This window comes from Gorilla gorilla, chromosome 1 (assembly GCF_029281585.2).
Source record: "Gorilla gorilla gorilla isolate KB3781 chromosome 1, NHGRI_mGorGor1-v2.1_pri, whole genome shotgun sequence".
In the NCBI taxonomy this organism is placed as follows: Eukaryota; Metazoa; Chordata; class Mammalia; order Primates; family Hominidae; genus Gorilla; species Gorilla gorilla.
In genome coordinates, this window is record NC_073224.2 from 220,022,754 (window position 1) to 220,042,433 (window position 19,680).

Sequence of the window (19,680 nt, forward strand, 5' to 3'; positions counted from 1 at the left end):
AGACATGTTCAAGATGGCGGCTTCATCACCTCTTCTCTGCCAGCCACGTGTACAGTAAGGAGCAGACAAAATAGCCTGCCAAGGATAATTTATTTGCATAATAAGATTAGGGTGGGGAACCAGCCTTCCCTGCTATGTAAATGTCACACCTGATTGAACCAATCTGTGAGCCCTATGTAAATCAGACACCGCCTCCTCAAGCTAGACTATAAAATCCAGTGCATCACTACCAACCGTTCTTTTCCACTCGGAGACACCTCTCTCTCCTGAAAGAGCTGTTGCTCTTTCTCTTCTCTTCTGCCTATTAAACCTCAGCTCCTAAACTCCTCGTGTGTGTCCGTGAGCTAAATTTTCCTGGTGCGAGATGACGAACCCCAGGGTATATACCCCAGACAGTGTAGCTGCTTCAAAAGTACACTCTGAGAGGCAAAGCAGGCTGCTAAAAGGGAGAGGCAGCCCCTAGTACCTTAAGGGGAATTCCCTTTATGGGAGCTGTACATGCATATTCATAAAATACTGCTGAGGTCAAACATGCAAAGAGACCTGCAGTTGGCACATGCGCTTAGCATCGACGTGCTCTAACACGCATAACGTGTATCATTAGCATATAAAACCACCTAGGGGTGTGTTTTTTACTTTTTTGTTTTTTTGAGACAGAGTCTTGCTCTGTCTCCTAAACAGGTGTGCAGTGGCGCCATCACGGCCCACTGCAACCTCCACCCCCCAGGCTCAAGCCATCCTCCTGCTTCAGCCTCCCTAGTAGCTGGGACTACAGGCGCAAGCCACCACGGCCCGCTAATTTTCTGTTTAATTTTTATAGAGACGAGGTCTTACTATGTTGCCCAGGCTGCTCCCGCCTCAGCTTCCCAATGTGCTCAGATAAGCGTGAGGCACTGCGCCTGGCCTTTTGTTTAACCATTAAAATGAGGAAAAGGTCTGCAAGCTAAACCTTGAGCCTAGCTGCCGATGCGGGACCCCGGAGAAGTCCCTAGCTCCCTCAGGGCAGGCATTTGTAGCTAATAGCTTCTTGGGCTTTTGAAGCTGATTGGCTGGAGATTGGAGAAGCTACAAGAAGAATTAGGGCTTTTTGTTCTCTTTTCCGGGCTGTCTGAGACAGATACCAGGAACTTGTAACCATCTGGTCGGCTGGTATCCTGTGGCACCCTTGCAGAAGAGTTAGGCGTGGGTGCAAAGGATGCGGAAGGAACCCGCGGAGCGTCACACAAGGGGACAAGTCAACATGGCCTTCTAACCTTACTTATCCTGCCTCAGAAGGATGTTTAAGGCATGGTGGTGTGTAAAAACAAATAACTAGAAACAACCTAAATATCCATCAATAGGAAAATGGCTTCTTAAATTATGGAACAGCTATTTATTACATACAACGCAGCAGCTTAAAAGAATGAGGTGGTGGATAGATGACGGGTTGTTCGGTGCAGCAAACCACCGTGGTACATGTATACCTATGTAACAAACCTGCACGTTCTGCACATGTATCCCAGAACTTAAAGTAACACAAAAACAAAAAAAGAATGAGGTGGTGGAGAAATGAGGTCGGTCTAGATGAACTCACATGGTTAGCTCTCCTAGGCATGTGGTCAAATGAAAAGTATGGGATCAAATGATCCGTTCAGTGCAGACTTTATGTAAAACTCAACAACATAAGACACAACAGAAGAATTACATGTTTTCTGCAAGTATATGTGTGTACTTTTTTTTTTCCTTTTTTAGTGACAGGCTCTCACTCTGTTACTCAGGCTGGAGTGCAGTGGGGCAACTATTGCTCACTACAGCCTCCAATACCTCGACTCAAGCAATCTTCTCGCCTCTGTCTTCATACTCAGAAACATAGAAGATGGTTTGGAAGGGCACATAGCAAATGGATCAGAGTAAGGAGAGAGGAAAGAGTGAAAGTGACCTTATCGTTATTTCATACGTATTTTTAAATGAGGGTATTGTGTTCATGTATTGTGTGCATTATTACAATTAATAAAATTATTATTTTTTTTTTTTGAGACAAAGTTTTGCTCTTGTTGCCCAGGCTGGAGTGCAATGGTGCGATCTCAGCTCACTGCAACCTCCACCTCCCGTGTTCAAGCGATTCTCCTGCCTCAGCCCCCATAGTAGCTGGGATTATAGGCGCCCGCCACCATGCCCAGCTAATTTTTTGTATTTTTAGTAGAGATGGGTTTTCACCATGTTGGCCAGGCTGATCTTGAGCTCCTGACCTCAGGTGGTCTGCCCACCTCCGTCTCCCAACATGCCGGGATTACAGGCGTGAGCCACTGCACCCAGCAAAATTAATAAAATAATTAATTTTTCTTTTTTTTTCTTTAAAAGAGACGAGGTCTCGCTATGTTGCCCGGGCTGATCTCAAACTCCTGGACTCAAGCAATCCTCCCACCTCAGCCTCCCAAAGTGCTGGGATTATAGGCATCAGCCACCACACCTGGCCAACAAAATTATTTTTCTAGACTAACAAAATCTATTCTTTCCCTTACATTGAAGCCCTATAGAGTTATCTTGAGATCTACTTTTTCACCTAAAAGGAATTTGCAGTAAGCATGTAGCTTTCCCCTAGAAACAGGCATTTCTGAAGTCTTTAAGAGTTCTTAGCATTTGCTCTCTTGCCCCCTAATCAATCTTGATTTTATTGCTAATTTTCTCTTCTTCTGAGGACAAGGTTCTCTAAGCAAAATTAAATATCAAATCAGCCATGTTCAAACTGTCACAGGTTAAGAATTACTAGAATTTGGTGGGGTTTTTTGTTTTTGTTCTTGTTTTTTGAAAGGGAATCTTGCTCTGTTGCTCAGGCTGAAGTGCAGTGGCATGATCTTGGCTCACTGCAACCTCCACCTCCCAGCTCAAGCACTTCTCCTGCCTCAGCCTCCCAAGTAGCTGGGATTACAGGCATGTGCCACCGCGCCAGGCTGATTTTTGTATTTTTAGTAGAGACGGGGTTTCACCATGTTGACCAGGTTGGTCTTGAACTCCTGACCTCAAACGATCCACCCACTTTGGCCTCCCAAAGCGCTAGGATTACAGGCATGAGCCACCATGCCCAGCCAGGATTACCAGAATTTGAATTCATAATATTTCACTATATTCGATGGGCACAGGAGACATATGTAGACATCAAAGAATCAGAACAAAAAGCATCCCCTCGGCAGTCTTTATTTTATTTATTGTTATTATTATTATTGTTTTTTGAGACGGAGTCTCGCTCTGTCTGTCGCCCAGGCTGGAGTGCAGTGGCACGATCTCGGCTCACTGCAACCTCCGCCTCTGGGGTTCAAGTGATTCTCCTGCCTCAGCCTCCCGAATAGCTGGGACTACAGGCACATCCTACCATGCCCAGCTAATTTTTTGTATTTTTATTAGAGACGGGGTTTCATCATGTTAGCCAGGATGGTCTCGATCTCCTGACCTCGTGATCCACCCGCCTCAGCCTCCCAAAGTGCTGGGATTACAGGTGTGAGCCACCATGCTTGGCCTTATTTGATTTTATTTTAGAGACAGGATTTTGCTCTGACACCCAGACTGGAGTGCAGTGGCGTGATTACGGCTCACTGCAGCCTCGACCTCCTGGGCTCAAGCAATACTCCCACCTCAGCTTCCCGAGAGGCTGGGATTACAGGTGCACATCACCACACCCAACTGATTTTTTTATTTTTTCATTTTTTGTAGAGATGGAGTCCCACTGTATTGCCTAGGCTGATCTCAAACTCCTGGCCTCAAGTGATCCTCCCACCTTGGCCTCCAAAAGTACTGGGGTTACAGGCATGAGCCACTGCACCCAGCCAAGGCCAGGTCTTTCATTTCCTTATTTGTTCCTAATGTTGTGAAAATGCAACATGGTTTGATTACTGTATTAGTCCATTCTCACACTGTTATAAAGAACTGCCCAAGACTGGGTAATTTATAAAGAAAAGAGGTTTAATTGGCTCACAGTTCTGCATGACTGAGGAGGCCTCAGGAAACTTACAATCATGGCAAAAGGGAAAGAGGCACATCTTACATGACGGTAGGCAAGAGACAGCAAGTGTGCAAAGGAGGAAATATCAGACACTTATAAAACCATTAGATCTTGTGAGAACTCACTCACTATCATGAAAACAGCGTGGGAGACACTGCTCCTATGATCCAATCACTTCCCACCCGGTCCCTCCCTCAACACATGGGGATTATGGGGATTATAATTCAAGATGATATTTGGGTGGGTTCACAGAGCCTAACCATATCAATTACCTTCCATGACAGTATCCTAACAGGGCACAGGGAAGAATGTTACTCAGCAAAAGTCTTTTTTTCCCTCTTTCAGTCACCCTGTGTTTCTGCTTCTGCTTAGATGGTGGTGGTGGTGGTGATGGTGGTGGTGGTGATGGTGGTGGTGGTGGTGATGGTGATGGTGGTGATAGTGATAGTGATGTTGAGGGCATGTGTGTGTTTGCATATACGCGCACACACATGTGGAATTCTCTGACTCCTTTTTCTCTCTCTCTCTTTTTTTTTTTGAGATGGCGTCTTGCTCAGTCACCCACTCTGGAGTACAGTGGTGCAATCTCGACTCACCACAATCTTCGCCTCCTGGGCTCAAGCGATTCTTCTGCCTCAGCCTCCCCAAGTTGCTGGGATTACAGGCACATGCCACCACGCCTGGCTAATTTGTATGTATTTTTAGTAGAAATGGAATTGCACCATGTTGGCCAGCCTGGTCTTGAACTCCTGACCTCAGGGGATCTGCTTGCCTTGACCTCCCAAAGTGCTGGGATTACAGGCATGAGCCACCGCGCCCAGCCTCCCCTGTCTCTTTCTGCCGGCAGTTCCTGTTCTTGATGGCCGTGGGTCATCCTCTGTGTGCCTCTGCCTGTCCCACTTTCCCTCTCCAACTTCCTCCTCTTCCTCTGCATTTCCAGTGCTCCTTTTATCTCACCCACTTAGCATAGGGTGGACCAAAATAAAAAATAAAACAACAGGTTTTGGAGTGGTCAGACAGAATTGAGTCCAGTTCCCACTTCTTACAAGCTGTGTGGCCAGCATTGTTTTCCATAATCTTTCTGAGCTCTAGTTTCTTTGTGTGGAAAAAATGAGAGCAGTTGGGGCTTCTTCTCCGGATTGTTCTCAGGTATTGATATCACAACTCCAGCAAAGTCCCTGGCACCGTAAGTGTTAGTTTCCCTCCTCCTCTTTCCCTTAATTTCTGGGCTTTTTTTTGTTTCCTTCCTCACCACTGCCCATTCTCTCTACTTTCTCCTAAATGGCTATAAGACCAAACTATATTACATATACTAAATTATTCATATGTGTGAAGTGAAGGGTTTAATATCCTTCATCATTCCTTTTCCTAGCCACTGGAAATTGCTAGAAACCTGGCCAGGCACTGTGGCTCACGCCTGTAATCCCAGCACTTTGGGAGGCTGAAGCAGGTGGATCACAAGGTCAGGAGTTCAAGACAATCCTGGCCAAGATGGTGGAAACCCATCTCTACTAAAATACAAAAATTAGCTGCGCATAGTGGCGGCCGCCTGTGATCTCAGCTACTTGGGAGGCTGAGGCAGAGAGTTGCTTGAACCCGGCAGGCAGAGGTTGCATTAAGCCGAGATCACGCCACCGCACTCCAGCCTAGGTGACAGAGCGAGACTCCGTCTCAAAAAAGAAAGGAAGGAAGGAAGGAAGGAAGGAAGGGAGGAAGGAAGAAAGAAAGAACATTCTGCATTTCTCTCAAGGACAATAAAACAACAGCTATTGTTTGTATGTGACCCTCACTTGATCCATTTCATCACTGGCCCTTAATGGGGAAATATGGTTATGGGGTGGCAGTGGAGGACTCCTCTTCCTCATGCTTATTCAGTGAACTTGCTGGACCTCGAGCTGTGGGATTTATCTTTTACAGCTCCATAGCAATGTCTTTGCTTGGTGTCTGTGCCAGAGATCCTAATGGCCCACAGTATTTGCAGTCATGGTCATCCTGTGTAAACTCATTACTTACAACTGCATCATCAGCACTTGTGCCAGGACCCCACCCTGGGGCACAAATGAACTAACCAGGTGACGGGAAGTGGAAGGCTGTTCCACAGGCCACACGAGGGGGCAGCAGAAAGACATATTTTGTGATGTGGAGATGAACTGCCGTCAACTCGACTTTCCCCCACGTCTAAGGGAATAGACTTGGCATAAAGCAAAAAAGGCTTATAGAACATAAAAGCACATTGGAAATGATCCTTTTCCAACTTTGCTGTTTTATAGATGGAGAGATTGAGGTCCCAAGAAGGTAAAGCGGATCTGTTGGTCACATTAGCTGGTTACTAGCAGAGCAGGAACTCGAACACAGCCCTCTCTCCCTTCATCATCCCACACTGCCGGGCATGAAGTCCCATCCCCAAGGTGGGCCCAACAACTTCCTCTCTTTTCTCTCAATATACATGGATATTTTTCTGATATGAAAAATACATGTTGGCTGGGAGCGGTGGCTCATGCCTATAATCCCAGCACTTTGGGAGGCCGAGGTGGGTGGATCAACTGAGGTCAGGAGTTCAAGACCAGCCTGGGCAACATGGTGAAACCCTGTCTCTACTAAAAATACAAAAATTAGCCATGCGTTGTGGCGATCACCTGTAGTTCCAGCTAATCAGGAGGCTGAAGCACGAGAATCGCTTAAACCTGGGAGGCGTAGGTTGCAGTGAGCTGAGATCGCGCCATTGACCTCCAGCCTGGGCATCAGAGCGAGACTCCGTCACAAAAAAAAAAAAAAAAAAAAAGAGAAATACCTGCTCATGATAGAAAACCAAAAAAGACATTAAAAATTTAAAAGAAAACAAAATCACCCATACTTGCACTCTCAGAAATAATGATTGTTGCCATTTTGATGTGTTAGGTTGAACCATATGAAATTGCTGATATTTGACCATTTTCAGCCTACAAAAATGACAATTTCATATGGTTTAACCTAATATTTCCTCCCACCTTTTCTCCACGACAAACATAAAATTATTTTAAAATATAAAACAAGGATGAGACTACATGTGTATATTTGTGTGTATTTCTTTAGAGCCTACCTTTTTTTTTTTTTTTTTTTTTTGAGATGGAGTCTTGCTGTGTCACCCAGGCTGGAGTACAGTGGCATGATCTCTGCTCACTACAACCTCCACCTCCCGAGTTTAAGCGATTCTCCTGCCTCAGCCTCCCGAGTAGCTGGGATTACAGGCATGCGCCACCCTGCCTGGCTAATTTTTTGTATTTTTAGTAGAGATGAGTTTCACTATATTGGCTAGGCTGGTCTTGAACTCCTGACCTCGTGATCCACCCGCCTCGGCCTCCCAAAGTGCTGGGATTACAGGTGTGAGCCACCGTGCCTGGCCTAGAGCCTACCTTTTAAAGTGAAATATTAGCAATTACAAATATATAAAGAGAATAATGCCACATACACTCACATGTCTCCCACTCTTCCCCTGAGAAATAAGATGTCACATATACAATTGAAGCCCGCTATCCACCTCTCCCCAACAGGAGTTCCTCCCTATCACCTCGAGATAACTACTATCATCACTTTGGTATTTATCGCACATTGGTTTGTATCACTAAATCATAGGCAGTATTGTTTAGCATTTTTAACTTTATATAAATGAGACCAAGGTAGATGTATCTTCCATGACTTTTATTGTTTATAAAGGATTATATGTATGTATATATATACACATAGTTTTTTTTTTTTTTTTTTTGAGACGGAGTCTCGCTCTGTCGCCCAGGCTGGAGTGCAGTGGCGCGATCTCGGCTCACTGCAAGCTCCGCCTCCCGGGTTCATGCCATTCTCCTGCCTCAGCCTCCCGCGTAGCTGGGACTACAGGCGCCCGCCACCACGCCCGGCTAATTTTTTGTATTTTTTAGTAGAGACGGGGTTTCACTGTGTTAGCCAGGATGGTCTCGATCTCCTGACCTCGTGATCCGCCCGCCTCGGCCTAGTTTTTTTTTTTTTTTGAGACAGAGTCTTACTCTGTTGCCCAGGCTGGAGTGCAGTGGTGTGATCTCAGCCCACTACAACCTCTGCCTCCCAGGTTCAAGCGATTCTCCTGCCTCAGCCTCCCAAATAGCTGGGATTACAGGCACATGCCACCATGCCCTGCTAATTTTTGTATTTTTAGTAGAGACAGTGTTTTGCCATGTTGGCCAGGCTGGTCTCGAACTCCTAACCTCAGGTGATCCACCCACCTCGGCCTCCCAAAGTGCTGGGTTAGAGGCCTGAACCATCGCACCCGGCTGAATTGTATATTTTTGAAACCTATCCATGTTGATGATACATGTAGCTTTTGTTCACTCACTTTCAATTTTTTGCTATTAAATATTCAGATTTACTATCTGCCTGACTCCACTAGACAGGAATCTTCCGCGGTGGAGACTCTGTCTTAGTTATCCGTGGCACCCAGGAGGCCCCAGAAATGGCCATTGAGTGGAATGGACAGATGCAGGAAGTGAAAAGCTGAAAATCACTTTGCCAGATAAGCCCAGACTCATCTGTTGAGCACTCAAGGCAGACAGCACTGATAAGAAGGCCCTTGTATCTGGGAGAGGCAGACGTCAAAGCTGAACATTTCTTTATGATGCCTCTCTCAAGTGACAGATTCAGAGTTCTAAGGCATCTGATCCAGAACTGGAGGGGAGGACGGAAGCATCAGGAAAAGCTCCCAGAGAGCCCAGAACTCATTCCTGAAGGATGAGTAGGTTCCTCTCTTCATGGCAACCAGAGCCAGAAGCCCAAATTTATTTTTTATTCTTTATTTTTTTTAGAGAGACAAGGTCTCATTCTGCTACCCAGGCTGGGTTCAGTGGCATGATCATAGCTCACTATAACCTTGAATTTCTGGGCTCAAGCAATCCTCCCACTTCAGCCCCCCAAGTAGCTGGGACTACAGGCACACACCATCATGCCTGCCTAATTTTTTAATTTTTTTGTAGATACAGGGTCTCACTATGTTACCCAAGTTGGTCTCAAACACCTGGCCTCAAGCCATCCTCCCACCTCAGCCTCCCAAAGCACTGGGATTACAGGTGTGAGTCATCGCCCCCAGCCCACATTTTTAGATAAAGGCATTTACTTATATGTCCTCAGGATTCTTTGGTTATATCCATAAAACCAAGTTTTTCAGACCATTAACACGTATGATTGGTAGAAAAATGGCATTGCTGGAGCCATAAAACACAGACAACGAAAAATAACAATTCCTTTGTCAAAATCTACCCACCTCTGATGAGTTCAAAGTTACAGGAATAGTAACAAGTCACAGTGGCAATGAGGCATAGAGGCGAGAGTTTAGGGGCTCTGGAATCAGATGGAGCTGAATCAGAATCCTGGCTCATCCACTTCCTTAATGTGTGACCCTGGGCAAGTCATTCACCTCGTTCAGTTTCTATCTCTTCATCTGCAAAATAGAGATACAAATGTCTTACCTTGCAAGTTGATGGAGATAACCTGCCTGGCATATAGTGTGTATCCTGTAAATGGGAGGAAATCCTATGATCAGACTGGGTTGGCAGAGAACTGCCTTTGACTATTGAAGGTGGACATGGCTGATGAGAGAGTAAACTCCTCATAGCCATGAAAACCCTGCATCTCACCGTGACTGCTGATACAAGCCACTGGTCCTGTAGAGTAGCTGGGAATCATTCTCAGCCCTCCTCAAGAACACGCCTGTCCTGTGAAGAAGATAAATCTGGTCTGGATGCGGTGGCTCACGCCTGTAATCCCAGCACTTTGGGAGGCCAAGGTGGGTAGCTCACCTAAGGTCAGGAGTTTGAAATCAGCCTGGCCAATATGGTGAAACACCATCTCTATTAAAAATACAAAAATTAGCCAGGCGTGGTGGCAGACGCCTGTAATCTCAGCTACTCAGGAAGCTGAGGCAGGAGAATCACTTGAACCTGGGAGACAGAGATTGCAGTGAGCCAAGATTATGCCACTGCACTCCAGCATGGGTGACAGAGCAAGAGTTTATCTCAAAAAAAAAAAAGAAAAAAAAAGAAGACATATCTGCTGATAGCCCAGGAAGCTGCTTCCTTTGGCTCTGTGTTCGTTTCTCTTCTTGGAGAAGATGAAAGGAATAAATGGGTATGTATTATATCGGTAAAGTCTAGGAGAGACCCAGTCCTAGAGAGAGGATCTCTCAAATAAAGCAGAAGATTTCCAAGCCCATTTAAAAGTTCACAAAAAATGTCACATGCAAAAGCATAAACCTAAACATCCTGAAAGGAGGGGAAATCCGGTGTTTCCACTACCTACTACTTCCCAGGTGAATATCTCTATAGTTTTCCATTACAAGAAAGAATTGCGGTCAAAATGACCCCCTTGCAGTAGATCTATTCAAATAAAAGAGCATTTAATTTTTGTATTTACAGCTAATCATAATATTACACTCAGTCTCTCCACCCACACACACTTTAAATTAACCTTTATTTCAATTTGCACAGCTAGAACTACTAGAGTTTCTCCATTTTGCTGGTGAAAAAAATGCCATGATTTAAAAGGTACACACCAGGCAGGGCATGATGGCTCACACCTGTAATCCCAGCACTTTGGGAGGCCAAAGCAGACGGATCACTTGAGGCCAGGAATTCAAGACAAGCTTGGCCAACATGGTGAAATCCCATCTCTACAAAAAATACAAAAATTAGTTGGGAGTGGTGGGACATGCCTGTAATGCCAGCTACTCGGGCTGCTGAGGCACAAGAATCACTTGAACCTGGGAGGCAGAGGTTGCAGTGAGCCAAGATCATGGTATTGCACTCCAGCCAAGGCAACAGAGCAAGATTCTGTCTCAAAAAAGTTAAATTAAATTAAAACTCCTCATCATTTGACTCAATACCTAGCCTCAGAAGTAATCATTCAGGCATATATTTTCATGGGAAAGATGACAAGTAACTTAAATGGCTACCCCATAGGGGCTTTTTCAAATAAACAAGGAATTCCACCATATCATAGAATAATCAGTAACCAATAAAAATAGTCTCATAGAAAATGACAGATCAAATGAAATGAAACGGTGTATGCAATGTGTTATTGGGTGAAAAGAGAAGTTTGCAAAGAGGTGGGGCTCCCATTTTTGGAAAAAGACACACACATACATACATGCAGAGAGAGAAAGAGAAAATGAAAGAATAGGCATCAAATTAAGTTGATTACCTCTGGGCTCTCAGAATTGGACATGATTTTTACTTTGTTTTGTTTGCATTTTTTGCATGTTTGTATTTTTCTAAATTTCAGACATTAAAATTTTATTACAGTGGTATTTTTTTTAATAAAAAGCATCCCAAAGAAGATGTGAACAACTTTTGGAACACCTGGCCCTTTGCTCTAAGCCTGTTCTCTAAGCTTTCATCAGCACCAGACCTCAACAATTCTAGGGCTGGAGCAGCCTCTCATAGGAAAAGATCAACTATTTCTTTCTAGAGCAGCCAACCCTAACTTTGATTCTGTCAGGTATGTCATTCGTGACATTATATAAGCATATTATTGGTACCAGGAATTGACATAGCTGCCATACTCATTGGCTTGGCTTGTCCAAAAAGAAAACTGGAGAATACAACTCAGATTTTTAAGAAACACATTGAGTACTGTTCCTTGGGGACAGTCCACTCATGCTTACAGCTGTGATATTGGCATTACTGTAGCATCAGGAATTTGAGATGGGCTGATCGTCACATGGGTGGCTGAGTCACTTAATTATAGACTAACAAAAGCTACCAGCACTTTGCTATGAAGCTAGAACCCGCCCTTACTCCCCTCTCAGACAGAAATGACCAGCCCACTTTGTGCCATGGTGAATCTATTACATACTCCTTAGATTCTTTGTAACATTCAAGAGCTTTGCAGTCATAAAATGGTAGCCAGGCTGGTCTTCTTCCCAACAATGGTAGTTTACAAAGGTAGTGAGAGCAATGCATTTGGGAACAGATCAAGTGAAAATGTAAAAGTGTCCAAAGAAGTAATATAACACCCCTTTCCCCAACCCAAAAATACTCTCTCCAGCTCTAACATCACCACCTACAGGAAGCCTGTCAGGTTTTCCCAAGCTACTCTTAGACCAAGAACTATCACCTCTTTATCCCCAGATGAGGCCCTGACTTTTGAGAGTCTACAGATGAATGAATGAATGAATGAGTATGTGACTCCACAAGTACATGAGAGAATGAATATCAGAATGAGTAAGTGAATGTATCTGCTTCAGCAGCATTTGGTAGATATATCTGCTCATTTATTTCACAAAAATTGATGAAGGATTTACTCTATGCCAGATTCTATGATGGGTACTGGGATACTAACAAGATAGACAGGTCCCTGCTTTCAGGGAGTTTATATTATAGTTGGGGAGATAGTCGACACACAAAGAAACAAATGTGTGTATGATTTCAGATGGTGATAGCACTGTGAAGAAAACACATGGGGGTATATGAGACAGAGTGCCTGGGGGTGCTGAATGACTAGAAGATAAGGGCAGCAGGGAAGTCTTCTTTTGGAAGGTGGAATCTAAGCTCTGACTTAGAATGACTGTGTAAGCACTTCTTATGGGCATATGTGACATTACCTTTTTCCTGGGGGGCTCTGGGGAGAATGACTACATCTTATTCATCATTGCACGCTATCAGGTTACAGTAGCAAGCACATGGGATTTGCAACCAGACTACCTGAGTTCAAATTCTGCTTCTACCACTTACTAGCTATGGACCTTGGGTAAGTTACCTAAACATTGAAATCTCAGTTTCCCCACCCAAAAATGGGGGTAGGGAATGATGATGATTATGACGATGATAATGATAATACGTTTCTAAAGGATATTGCTGTCTGCCCAAAACTCATGCCTCCCCTTCCATAGTGTGAAGTTGTTGCTGAAAAGCGGCTGCCCAAACCTGGGTTCCATTTTCCAGTCTTCTTGTACCCAGATACAGCCATGGGACGAATTTCTGCCACGGGGACATGAACAGAAGTGACATGTGTCATCATCCAGGCCTGGATCCCTGAGTCACTGTATGGAGGAAAACTACCCATTGACCAATAACAACTTCATTGGACTAAGTGAGAGAAAAATGAACTTCTATTGTGTTAAACCTCTGAAATTTTAGGGTTTCTGAAACTTTAGCATCTAGTATAACACAAATTAGTGCAAACTTTAAGTGCTGTAAAAATCAAATGAGTGTGTCACACAATGCCTACACAAAATGGGCACCAGAGGTTGCTGGCATAAAACAACCGAGGACAGGGCTTTGGGTCCTTTCAAATCAGCCTCATGAGATTTTGACCATGTACCCCTTCTTGTCTTTCTAGAAGGGGATGGTTTTTACTGAACTGGATATTTATTTCTGGGAAGGTTACTGATTATAGGAAGAGTAACATTAGGCCAGAATTACTAACAGTCCCTATGGCTTTATGGCTTTGCAGACTTTTGCATCATCCAGAAAAATGTTTTAATTAACTGAGCATAAAAGAGGTAATCCTGCTCAACAAAATCATTGCTCTCTACTTCAGCCCAGAGCTTGGAGCAGAGCTTGAAAATCAAGAGCTTCCCCCAGGATATAAAACATTTTTTCTCTTTCTCCTTCCTCTTCCTCCAGGACAGTTCTTCTATGATGAGGTCTCTGTAAGACTTTTAGTTCTCAGGCATCTAAGAGTGAAGAAAAGAACCATATGCTTCATGTTTTCATCTACTTGAAAATGAGATAATGAATATAAATCTCCTAACACAGCCAATGACGCATCATAGGAATTCAACAAATGGGCATCCTTTTAGTTCATTTAACCCTCACTGTCAACTATGACATGCTTGATATCTTGTCTCGGCCCATAATAAAAATGACCCAGTGGGTATTATTGTCTCCATTTGACAAATAAAAAAACAGAGGCTTAGGGAGTTCAAGTATATAGCATTACTGTGTCAAGAAATGTCTGGTACACCAGTTTCATCTGATGTAATTCTCACAATCATGTAGAGAATGCATGAGATTGGTATTATTGTCCCCATTTTGTGGATGAGAAAATTGAGGCTCAAAGAATTTAGATAACTTTAATTCTTGGACAAACATTTTCCAGTACTTTTCTGTGTGCCAGGCTCTGTGCTGAGATGCTGGGGAACCACAACAAAGACATATTCCCTACCCTCCTAGAGCTCACAGTCTGGTGTTAAGAGTTAAGATAAAGAGGCAATGTTGGGCCAGGCGCGGTGGCTCATGCCGATAATCCCAGCACTTTGGGAGGCCGATGAGGGCTGATCACGAGGTCAGGAGTTCAAGACTAAGCTGGCCAAAATGGTGAAACTCCATCTCTACCAAAAATACAAAAATCAGCCAGGCATGGTGTCGTGCGCCTGTAATCCCACCTACTCGGTAGCCTGAGGCAGGAGAATTGCTTGAACCCGGGAGGCAGAGGTTGCAGTGAGCCAAGATCATGCCACTGCACTCCAGCCTGGGCAACAGAGAAAGACTACGTCTTGGGGAAAAAAAAAAAAAAAGAGGCAATGTCAAGTATGATTTGCTAGAAAATCCAAGTAAGCCTAGGATGTTTTGGGAATAAAGAGGAGGGTCCACCTAACTCAGAACTGGGGAGAGGAGGAGAAACATGAAGTATTTTAGTTTATGTTAGTTGTAAGATAAGATGTGCCCTTGGATAAGATTTAGCTAGAATGGTCATTGCGAAAGAATGTTCCAAGAATAGGAATCACTGGGGCAGTTTCATCATTAGGTGTGGATTTCTTCCTGTTTATTCTTGGCCTTCTTTAAACAAAAGGGAATTGTTGGGCTTCTTGTGTCTGAAGAAATGTATTCTCATCTCTGTCACCTTTTTTTTTTTTTTTTGAGACGGAGTTTCGCTCTTGTTGCCCAGTCTGGAGTGCAATGGTGCGATCTCAGCTCACCAAAACCTCCACCTCCCGGGTTCAATCGATTCTCATGCCTCAGCTTCCCGAGTAGCTGGGATTACAGGCATGCGCCACTACGCCCAGCTAATTTTGTATTTTTAGTAGAGATGGGATTTCTCCATGTTGGCCAGGCTGGTCTCGAACTCTTGACCTCAGGTGATCCGCCCACCTCAGCCTCCCAAAGTGCTGGGATTACAGGAGTGAGCCACTGCATCCGGCCTCTGGCACCTTTTTTCTTCATTATCTTCAAACATAACCTGTGCTCCCTTGTCTTTTTCCTTCTGAGACTCCAATTATTAAGTTAGACATTTCATGTCATTTACTTCTTCTATATTTCCTGCCTTTTTAATTCCCCATACTGTATTTTAAAAGATTGTCTTTTGACCTGTTTTGACCTTTACAGTTCGTTGCTATTTTTTCTTTAGCTGCGTCTAATCTAACACTAAAACCATCCATTGCATTCTTAGTTTTGGTTCTTATATTTTTCAGTTATGGAATTTCTATTGGTTCTTTTTCAAATATGCTATCACTTTTTATCACTTTCCCGTTTTCTGACAACATCTTCCAACTTGTATCTCCTTGAATGTAGTAAGCATGGTTGTTTTCTGATTGGTCTCTGTTAATTCCATCAACAGTAGTTCCTATGGATCTGTTTCTGCTGTCTGTTGTTTCTCTTGACTCTTGTTCATGGTGTCTCGTCTTTTTTCTGAGATGAAGTCTTGCTCTGTTGCCCAGGCTGGAGTGCAATCGCATGATCTTGGCTCACTGCAACCTCCACCTCCTGGGTTCAAGCGATTCTCCTGCCTTAGCCTCCTCAGTAGCTGGGAATACAGGCACGTGCCACCAGCCCTGGCTAATTTTTTTTATTTTTAGTAAAGACGGGATTTTACCATGTTGACCAGGCTGGTCTCAAACCCCTGACCTCAAGTGATCCGCCCACCTCAGCCTCCCAAAGTGCTGGGATTACATCCATGTGCTACCACACCTGGCTAATTTTTGTATTTTTAGTAAAGATGGGGTTTTACTATGTTGGTCAGGCTGGTCTCAAACTCCTGACCTCAGGTGATCTGCCGGCCTCAGCCTCCCCAGTAGCTGGGATTACAGGCATGCACTACCACGCCGGGCTAATTTTTGTATTTTTAGTAAAGACGGGGTTTCACCATGTTGGTCAGGCTGGTCTTGAACTTCTGACCTTGTGATCGGTCCACCTTGGCCTCCCAAAGTGCTGGGATTACAGGCGTGACAAGGCAATGTCTTGTCTCTTCATGTGCCTAGATATCTTTCTTGCTTATTGGATACTGTATTTTAAAAACATAATTATTAAAATAATTTGAGGCCAAGGATGATGTTCTGTTCTTCCAAAGGGGATTGTCATTAGCTTCTGTCAAACACCTGAGGCTACTGACTGTCTTAGATGATTTAATCAAATTCAAAACATTGAGATTTTCTGGGCCACCCTGATGACTCAAAGACTAGCCACAGTTCAAGCTAGAGTTGGTTTACTTCCATTTCACCCTTTCTCCTGAAGTATGGGCTTTCTGGACCTCAGCTAAAAATTAGAATGGTTTACCAGAATCCCTACCCTTTATGGGATTCAAAATCCTACTCTAGTTCCCTCTCAGATCTCTACAGGCTGACAAAATTACAGCTCAATCATTTAGTGCCTATTCAACATCAGCCAACGTTCCTGGACAAAAGCAGCCTGGAGTATTGGGCTCACCTCTCTGAGATCCTGTCTTTTCCCAGATCTCAGCCAGTCTTCCTCAGTGTCTTGTTAGCTCTTTGATACTTTAAAGATGTTTTTGTATTTTATACAGCTTATTTAGGTATCATCATCTTTCAGCCATTAGGTACAGAAACTGAGGGACAGTATGTGCAAAGGCCCAGAGGTCACAAAACTTCTGAGTGGTCAGGCAGGGTTGGAACTCAGGGTGTAACTGTTTCAAATCCCAGATTCTTACTTCTACACAGCACTGCTCAGTCCACATCATGATGATATACATGGATAAGCTGATGTATAGATGGATAAAAGCTAATACTTACTTACCAAGCCTTTGGCTGTGTCAAACACTCTGTTCAAGCTTTAGATTTTTAAAACTCATTTAATACTGAAAACAATCCTATGAGTTAGGTATTGTCATTACTTCTATTTTACATATGAGGAAACTGAGGCTCAGAGAGATTAGCAAACTGGTGCAAGGTCACACAGCTAGCAACAGTTGAGCTAGAATTCAAACCTGAGAGTCCAACTCAGAGCCTGTGCCCTAACCACAAAGTTTTGAATAAAAGTTCCTTGTTGCCAAGGGTCTGAAAATCGTTTATCCTACCACATAGCTTCAGGCACAAATACTAACCCTAGGACCATTGGTTCTCCAAGATTGACCTTCCCAGGTAATACTATACTATTTGTACCCTACACTTGCCTGAGTCCAGATGTAACAAAGTCTTCACTTCCACGTATTGGGAAGCGTTGCTTTGAAATCTTCAGTTCTGAAAACTGTAACCATCCTCACCGCCTCCATCAGATGTTTTTCTCCAGGGGAGACCAGAACAGTTTACAAGCTAATCAGTTCCTGCCAGACTCATAAATTGGGAGACAAGGGAGGGGCAGTGAAGGGGGAAATGCTTTATTATCCCCATTTTGCAAAGGCAAGTTCCAAGCCAAAGCAGGTGAGTCATCCACAGAGATCAGAGTCCAACACCCATTCTGTTCCACCCCCTGAATTCCCTCCTGGAGTGGGGGACTTTACCCCACAGATAAAGCCACTTCTCTTCTCTGCTAGGAAATATGCAAAGTAGACTGTGGGCCTCCCAGGGAGCCAGTGGTGGGAGACAGGTGCATGCCAGGTCCACGAGCCTCCCTAAGAATCAATTGGTCTTATATCCTGAATTTTCGGGGCATGAATAATGATCCAAGCTACTATTAATTAAGCATTTACCACTGTGCTAAAGCATTTTCATGTGTGATTTCATTTGATCCTCCCACAACCCTCTGAAGATTCTATCGTTATCCTCACTTTCAGATTAAGAAACTGAAGCCTGGGAAGGTAAAGCATTTGCCATGGGCACCTACTTAGGAAGCAACAGGCCTTTGGGTTGACATTTTGAAGTCATTCATCTGACATTCCTTCCCACTGTCTTGCCTTCCCACCTACAGATGTGCTTCTAAACACTAAGAGAACGGGTCAAGGGCAGAGGATTTCTGTGGGATCTGTGCTCACTCATAGTCATGGTAGAGGAAGCTGAATCCCAGAGCAAAGGACACCAGGAAGAGGAGAGGGTTTCTCTGGAAACAGCAGGGTAGGTGCAGGCTGACGTGCTTATTGACATGGCAACCTGAACACACCTGGAGACACCTGCTCCACCACCCAGATGGCCATGAATGGAGCAAGTTCTTCCCACTGTTGCTCTCTTCTCTTTTCTGCAAAGTTACACAAGGGTCAAGTCCCATCAAGGGTCCCATCTCCATCTTTTCTCAAGATGAAGCTGGAAGTCATCTTGCCACTGGGACCCACCCTTTGGAAAGACCTCTGCCCAGACAAGGGAAGTGCTGCCTCAATTGCATGATTTGAGTGACTTTGGGAGGGTATTCCTGTCCCCAAATAGACCTCCTCTCCTGACATGTCACACTGGCCGAAATTCCACTATTACAGCTGTTCTTTTCAGGTAAAAAGAAATGAAACCTCTTTCTAAATATAAACACTCCCAGAAAGGGTACTTGATGTTTGTCGATTGTAATTTTTTCTCACATAAAGATGTTTTTTCCCAGACTTTTAGAATTTCCTTCCATCTGTCTGCTGAGTCTGACTCATGAAAAAAACCCAATAAATATAGTATCTGTTGAATGCTCAAAAAGGACTACACAAATAAACAAGTAGCAGCCCCACATTAGAGAGAAAAGGCAAAGTAAGCCATGCTTAGTCTAACCTGTGTTTTCTAAACCGAGTTGAACACAGATGTGACATCATTACATTAACTTGTTCTTTGTTTTGTTTTTGTTTTTGTTTTTGTTTTTGTTTTTGTTTGAGATGGAGTCTTGCTTTGTCACCCAGGCTGGAGTGCAGTGACACGATCTCGGCTCACTGCAACCTCTGCCTCCTGGGTTCAAGCGATTCTCCTGCCTCAGCCTCCCGAGTAGCTGGGACTACAGGCACATCCTACCACGCCCGGCTAATTTTTTGTATTTTTAATACAGACAGTGTTTCTCCATGTTGATCAGGCTGGTCTTGAACTCCTGACCTCAGGTGATCTGCCCGCCTTGACCTCCCAAAGTGCTAGGATTACAGGCGTGAGCCACCATGCCCAGCCCTACTAGATGGTTTTTAATGCCTCTTTCTAGTGCTCTGTAAGAGAAGAATAGTAAAGAGGAAAGAAAGAGAGCATATGATGGGGAGGAACAATCTGAAAGCCTAAATGAAGATACCAAGCCCATTGGGGCTATTTTGCTTATCTCATGTATTGTATGAGGTCTACAGATTTTACAACACAGAAAGCAGAAGCAAGAACAGCGACTGTAAAGACATCATCCTGTCATCTCAGCCTGCACTTCCTGCTACAACCTTGTCTGTTCAGGGTCTATGCCAAGCAGCCAACACAGTTCCCAGGACATGGTAGCTGTCCTACAAATGTGTGTTGGTTCAAACATAATTATGCTTTCATCTTAGAAAATGTGGGGGAAATACAAACAAGTATAAAGAAAAAATAACCATTATTCATGATCCCACCTCAAGAAACAGTAACAGAAAATGATAACAGTTATTGAGTGAATATCATGCACTAAGCACTT

The 19,680-nt window shown here is 44.0% G+C and overlaps 1 long non-coding RNA gene across 1 annotated transcript in view; it reads left to right on the top strand.

The window, feature by feature from the left end:
• LOC134758040 (uncharacterized) overlaps positions 1-18,523 on the top strand; it is a 29,154-nt gene extending 10,631 nt beyond the window's left edge. Inside the window, exons 2-3 of the long non-coding RNA XR_010132789.1 lie at positions 12,928-13,060; positions 18,052-18,523. This is a non-coding gene — a long non-coding RNA (uncharacterized lncRNA). The remainder of the gene's footprint in view (positions 1-12,927; positions 13,061-18,051) is intronic.
• The last annotated feature ends 1,157 nt before the right edge of the window (positions 18,524-19,680 follow it).